The sequence below is a fragment of the Penaeus chinensis genome, chromosome 18 (assembly GCF_019202785.1).
Source record: "Penaeus chinensis breed Huanghai No. 1 chromosome 18, ASM1920278v2, whole genome shotgun sequence".
Taxonomy (NCBI): domain Eukaryota; kingdom Metazoa; phylum Arthropoda; class Malacostraca; order Decapoda; family Penaeidae; genus Penaeus; species Penaeus chinensis.
Genome location: NC_061836.1, coordinates 32,840,032 through 32,847,531, shown reverse-complemented (window position 1 = coordinate 32,847,531; position 7,500 = coordinate 32,840,032). Strand labels below are relative to the sequence as shown.

The window sequence follows — 7,500 nt, the reverse complement described above, 5'->3', positions numbered from 1 at the left end:
CCCCCTCCACACACACACACCTCCCCGCCGCCCCATGATGTAACACCTCGTTGTCGTGACGTGCTATTACCTCTCGCCCACACCTCGTCCCCCGCTCGCCCCGGCCGCCTCTGTCACGTCTTTTCTAGGACGCCGTTCCCCTTGTTCGCTGCCGTGCCGGTCGCTTCCATGCTTCTGTTGGTGTTAGCGTGGCTGTCGGTTGGTCGGTCTGGCTGTCTTGCCCTTTGTCTGTGTGTCTTGATGTCCGGCTGCCTGTCTGTCGCAGTCGGTTTGGTTTAACTCTCTATCGATCTATCAGCCTACATTTCCCTCTATATCACTTTCTTCAGGCGGCAATAAAATCCTTTCTTTCGGTAGAGGTGCAATCCACATTTCGCATTTCATGTATCTTTTTCAGATCTGTACTTCTGCACATTTCACCTTCTTACCTTGAGCCATTTACCTACTTGCCTTGAGCCGTGACACCTATCAGCGCTACCCCTACTACCTTGAACAATCACCCCCCCCCCCTCCCTCCTGACCCCCACAAGTTCCCGTTCTCCTTGTGTTCTTTCATTCTATTTTTCTTTCATTTCTTTGTTCTTATTCTTCGTCTCTTCTCCCTCTCACACTTCAGTTGCCACTCATCTCATGCTCATTTTTTTTCTTTTCCTTTGAAAGGAAACTAATCAGCGATACTCACATCACCCCACGTAAAAAAAGTGTCAATTTTAAAGACTCGTTTCCAAAACCTGCCATTGAACGGTTGATGAAAGAATGAAAGTAAAAAAAAGAAGAAAAAAATCACAGTGCAGCTGGAAACACTAGAACAAATAGAGGCTCTTTGACAAAATCCCTCTTTTGTGTCTGAACATCTACTCAGCTTCTCCCCTTCCCCTTCCCCTCTCGCCTCTCCTCTTTCCCTTTAGCTCTACTCTTCCCTTTCGCCTCTCCCCTTCCCCGCTAGCTTCTCTTCTTCCCCTCTCGTCTCTCCTTTTCCCTTCTCGCCTCTCTGTTTCCCCTCTCACCTTGCCCATCCCCCTCTCTCTTCTCTTCTTCCCCTTCCCCTTCTCCTCTTCCTGTCTCGCCTCTCCCCTTCCCCGTCCCCTCCCGCCTCTCCCCTTCCCCGTCCCCTCCCGCCTCTCCCCTTCCCCGTCCCCTCCCGCCTCTCCCCTTCCCCGTCCCCTCTCGCCTTTCCCCTCCCCCTCTCGCCTCTCCCCTTCCCCTTCCCCTCCCGCCTCTCCTTTTTCCCTTCCCCTCCCGCCTCTCCCCTTCCCCGTCTCCTCTCGCCTTTCCCTTCCCCCTCTCGCCTTTCCCCTCCCCCTCCCGCCTCTCCCCTTCCCCGTCCCCTCCCGCCTCTCCCCTTCCGCGTCCCCTCTCGCCTTTCCCCTCCCCCTCCCGCCTTTCCCTTTCCCCGTCCCCTCTCGCCTCTCCCCTTCCCCTGTCGCCTCTCCCCTTCCCCTCTTTGGCTCTTCAGGTCGCCATGTCTCTTGATAAACAACAGCCATTTGGGCCTTAGTCTTTCCCCTCTCTCGCCCGGTTTTCGCTTATTGGTGCTATCGTCCTCTGACTATCTCCTTCTTTTTATTCCTTGTCTCTTTATCTTTAATCTTGAATGTGCTTTTAATATATTTTTTTCTACCAGGACTTTTCGTTGCATTTATTTTTTATTTTATGTAGTTAAATCCTTTTCATTTGTCGTTGTTGTTTTTTTCCTTCTTTAATGTTTTGCATGTACGCCCCCCCCCCCCACCCCTCTCGTTTTCCCCCACTCCTCTTTATCCTTCACTCCTCCACCTCCTTCTTTGCTTTCTTGTCCTCTCCTCGCACTCGCTCCTCCCACGCTCGGCCCCGTGTCAAGACCCCCATTTCACTCGACGGAGAATGCCTGCCCCATTTCGGAGAGTGACGTTCTGTATAAACAAAATCATAGCGAGTGTAAACTTCAGACCATCCCTTCGTTTTCTTTCCTGCACGGAGTTAAAGATCCCGTTTTCTTTCCTGTGTGAGTTGAGGATTCCGTTTTCTTTCCTGTGTGAAGTTGAAGATTCCGTTTTCTTTCCTGTGTGAAGTTGAAGATTCCGTTTTCTTTCCTGTGTGAAGTTGAAGATTCCGTTTTCTTTCCTGTGTGAAGTTGAAGATTCCGTTTTCTTTCCTGTGTGAAGTTGAAGATTCCGTTTTTTTTTTTTTTTTCCTGTTCCGAATTGAAGAGTCCGTGTTCTTTCTCGTTCAAAGACGAAGACCCTGTTTGAATTCCTGTTCCATTTCGAAGATCCCGTTCTCTTTCCTGTGCAAAATTTGAAAATCCCCTTCTCTTTCCTGTGCGAAGTTGTAGCTCCCGTTTTCTTTCTACTTCGCGTTGTGTTTTCCTCACATGTTCCTTTGTTCACCAAAAGGATAGCTAGACACTTGGGGAGGAAGAACTAAGCCTCAGCAGCCATGGGGAAGGAAAATAGAGTTTTCTTAACATTAAACGCCGCTTCACTTTCCCAAGAATGTGGAGGCTTCCCGTCGGAATGTTAACAGCGGCTTATAAGATCCTCTTTAACCCCCTCTTCCCCTCCCACTCCCCCTTCTCACCACTCACCCCTTCCCCTCTCTTCCTCCCACTCCCACCCCTCACCCCTTCCCCTCTCCGCCTCCCACTCCCCACCCCCCTCTAACCCCAGGTCACCCCTGCCCCTGAAAGTCAGAGTGACCTTGAATTCCTGCACGGAAAGCCCTTCGTGACCTTAGATTCCCGGCCGCTCATAGACATTATGCAACATCCAAACAGCGGCTCTCCGGGCGTGATGTAAAAGGGGTCCTTCGCTCCTGTTCCTTCTGTGGATGCTCCTCCTGTGTTTACTTTGTGTGTGTATGTCTCTATGTTTAACTCTTAGTATATCTGTTTGAATCTCTATATATATATATGTAAGTATACATAAATGTTTATATATACATACATACATACATATACATATATTATATACATCCATATATATATATATATATATATGTATATGTTTACATGTATATATATAGATAAATAGATAGATATAGATATAGATGTGTATTCATATATATTAACCCAATCGCCCCGTATGGCAAGTACATACCATACCCAATGTAATACAAGTTTATTTATTGTAATTATACATAGATGGCTCCACAAGTGCTTAGTCACCAAGGAGCCGGTTATTAGTCCTACGTATCTCAAATGTTTAACCTTTTCCTCGAAAAGGTTTTGGAAAGGGTCTTTTGCTTTTTTTCATTGTTATCGAGATTTTAATAACAATTAACTAATCATAACATCAATAATAATAATAACAGTATCGATGTCAATTGTAATAAGAAGAAAAACACACTTTCCCGCCAATTCAAGGAATGGGGAAATCAGGATCGGTCACTTGGGCTACTGATAGACTCCTTGCCGGCTGCGCACACGTGGGGCCATCTGTATGTAACAACATTCTCAAAAAACTACAGGAGACAGAACATAAATCCGGGGCGAATGGGTTGATATGTATATAAATATTGATACACACACACATGTAATATATATATATATATATATATATATATATATATATATATATACACACACACACACACACACACATGCATATATATATATACACACACACATATATATATAATATATATATATATATGGAATTTCAGAGGATTTCGAAACTGTAAATAAATTTAGTATGTGCATTGTGGGTTTTTCTACCATGTGTATATATATATACATATATACCATATATATACATATACATATACATATACATATACATTCATATATATATATATATATATATATATATAAAGAGAGAGGGAGAAAAAAGAGTCAGATACATATGCTTGACTTTTTATGTACATATGTATGTAGCCTATATACTCGCCTGTGTCTCGTGTCCATGCGTCCCTTTGGCGCCCCCCCCCCCCCCTCCGGCCGCCCATCTCCGCCCATACGCCGTTCTCTTCCGCTCCCTTACCGTAGCTTCCGGCAAGAACCAGGCTACGTCATTTTCTCAATAAGCCGAGAATTTACGGCTTTTAGGGGAACGTAAAAAAAAAAAAAAAAAAAAAAAAAAAAAAGCGTATGTAATCCTTACTAAGTAATCAATTATTTCTGATTCCGCGGAATTTCATTATTCGCAATTACAGGCGAATTTTGTTGTGATACGACACGTAATCCTGGAAATATTTTCAGCAATTGCCGTTACGCAGGTTAATCGGAGATAAAATTCCATCAGTAAACACACAAAACGTTATCATTATGCGGAGCAATAAACTGTAATTGTTCAGGAAGTTGTTATCTTTAAGATTACGGTAACGGCGCGCTACGGTGCTGCCATCTCTATTGCATTGTCGTCTTTAACATCTTTAAGAATGTCAAAATGTCCCTTGCTTGCTTCTGGTATTTGCGAAGCACGTGTTTGAGTGTGGCCATTGGTAAATCAGGAACTAATTGGCATTTCCATTTTAATACCTTCTTCGGTGAGAATTGGGTAGCATCAATAACCGTGATCACCAAGCCTTGAATGACCCCCACATCCTTTTTACTAGAGAAACGAATTCCCCTGTTGCCCACCGACATACCCAGGTCATCCTCGAGGTCTAGAACGTGAAAGCAGCGGTCAAAATCGGCCGCTGCGTCGAGGCCTCGGGGCGGCGGCGCGGCGTCTCGAGGAGGAGGCCGCGCGCAGACCAGTGTCACTCTGACCGCCGTCGAGAGAGGGTGTGTGCGTGGGTCGTTCTCCGGGCCCATGAGGGCGTGTGAGTGTGTGCCGTCGCGTTAAAAAGAAGAGATAGTGTCCGTTCTGATTTTTTTTATTTAGAAAGAAAATAAAAGAGATCGTCGTTTAGTGTTTTGGACCTTTTGTTATTTTTGTCCGAGTCGGTGAATATAGTAAAGTGCTTAGTGAAATAATCTTCGTATCTGCGTCTTTCCGTCGTGCAGTGTGTCAAACAGGTGAGTTGTCTCTGAATTATGCATATGATGCGGTCTTTCTGTCCGCCAAGGGTTGCATTTATTGAATTGGCGACGCGAAGTGACACAGAATTGAGTCACGATTCTTTCTCGTGGCATTTCATACTATTCTGCAATGCATAAATCAGACTGCAGAAATGTACTACAGAAAAAGAAAGAATCACAGTGTGCAATACCCAATAGTGATATTTTGAACATTCCACCAAAACTGTGAACATTTACCCCCCAATGCAGGGACTTTTTGGAACGGAGAATCTGCATATATAATAACTATGGATTTTACAATATATATACACAATGTATCGTCCGTTATACCAGCCTCCTGATTAAACCTTCAAGACTTTTTTTTGACGTGGAAAAAAACGGTCTATCAAGCGAGTGGTGTGTTAGGCCTATGCGTTGCTAAGGACGCGCGATTTATTTCCGGACATTTATTAATAGCCACAGTAAATAGGGTGGGGAATGTCACCTATTTCTCTTCCCCCCCTCCCCCCCCCTTTCCTCTGCATCTGACAAGATAAAAATGACATAACGATGACTAGCAGGTTCCCATCACCTAGTTTTTTTTTCTTTCTTTTTTTTCTTTCTTTCCCAAGCAGCATGCCTGATGTTGTGTACGCCTGAGTTTATTTTTAGAAACGGAGATTTATCGCCACATCTTTCGTTATGAGCATCACCTGATTTCCGGAAATACTGCAAGATAGAGCGGTAAGGCTGTTGGGGATTACCTACTGCCTCCAGCCTCGCGATGTAGGCCTAGACTCCATGTAGGCCTATGTCCCCTTCGCCAGAATATTAGAGCCTTCGGGAGCTTTCGATTATGCTTTCCCTCTCTCTGAGTAAGCTGTGAGTGGGTAAGCACAGCAATATCAGGATAATTTCGGCGCCGCCGGCCATGTGCGCTGTCCATTCGTAATTAACATTCGCCAGTGTGAACGCCGTCTGATGAAATTCGCTCACGTCACGAGGGAGGAAGGAATATTCGCTCATGTCACGAGGGAGGAAGGAATATTCGCTCACGTCACGAGGGAGGAAGGAATATTCGCTCATGTCACGAGGGAGGAAGGAATATTTGGGCACGTCACGAGGGAGGAAGGAATATTCGTTCACGTCACGAGGGAGGAAGGAATATTCGCACATGTCACGAGGAAGGAATATTCGCTCATGTCACGAGGAAGGAAGGAATATTCGCTCATGTCACGAGGGAGGAAGGAATATTCGCTCACGTCACGAGGGAGGAAGGAATATTCGCTCACGTCACGAGGGAGGAAGGAATATTCGCTCACGTCACGAGGAAGGAAGGAATATTCGCTCATGTCACGAGGGATGAAGGAATATTCGCTCACGTCACGAGGGAGGAAGGAATATTCGCTCACGTCACGAGGGAGGAAGGAATATTCGCTCACGTCACGAGGGAGGAAGGAATATTCGCTCACGTCACGAGGGAGGAAGGAATATTCGCTCACGTCACGAGGGAGGAAGGAATATTCGCTCACGTCACGAGGAAGGAAGGAATATTCGCTCATGTCACGAGGGAGGAAGGAATATTCGCTCATTTCACGAGGGAGGAAGGAATATTTGGGCACGTCACGAGGGAGGAAGGAATATTCGTTCACGTCACGAGGGAGGAAGGAATATTCGCACATGTCACGAGGAAGGAATATTCGCTCATGTCACGAGGAAGGAAGGAATATTCGCTCATGTCACGAGGGAGGAAGGAATATTCGCTCATTTCACGAGGGAGGAAGGAATATTCGCTCACGTCACGAGGGAGGAAGGAATATTCGCTCATGTCACGAGGAAGGAATATTCGCTCATGTCACGAGGAAGGAAGGAATATTCGCTCACGTCACGAGGGAGGAAGGAATATTCGCTCATTTCACGAGGGAGGAAGGAATATTCGCTCACGTCACGAGGGAGGAAGGAATATTCGCTCATGTCACGAGGGAGGAAGGAATATTTGGGCACGTCACGAGGGAGGAAGGAATATTCGTTCACGTCACGAGGGAGGAAGGAATATTCGCACATGTCACGAGGAAGGAATATTCGCTCATGTCACGAGGGAGGAAGGAATATTCGCTCATGTCACGAGGGAGGAAGGAATATTCGCTCATGTCACGAGGGAGGAAGGAATATTCGCTCACGTCACGAGGGAGGAAGGAATATTCGCTCACGTCACGAGGGAGGAAGGAATATTCGCTCACGTCACGAGGGAGGAAGGAATATTCGCTCATGTCACGAGGGAGGAAGGAATATTTGGGCACGTCACGAGGGAGGAAGGAATATTCGCTCATGTCACGAGGGAGGAAGGAATATTTGGGCACGTCACGAGGGAGGAAGGAATATTCGCTCATGTCACGAGGGAGGAAGGAATATTCGCTCATGTCACGAGGGAGGAAGGAATATTCGTTCACGTCACGAGGGAGGAAGGAATATTCGCACATGTCACGAGGGAGGAAGGAATATTCGCTCAAGTCACGAGGGAGGAAGGAATATTTGGGCACGTCACGAGGGAGGAAGGAATATTCGCACATGTCACGAGG

General features: G+C 46.2%; 1 protein-coding gene across 1 annotated transcript in view; it reads left to right on the top strand.

The window, feature by feature from the left end:
* Nucleotides 1–4,818: 4,818 nt before the first annotated feature.
* The window catches only part of LOC125034670, a 128,322-nt gene continuing 125,640 nt past the window's right edge, over nt 4,819–7,500 (top strand). The window contains exon 1 of the mRNA XM_047626570.1: nt 4,819–4,939. The gene's annotated coding sequence lies outside the window, so the exon portion shown is untranslated. The remainder of the gene's footprint in view (nt 4,940–7,500) is intronic.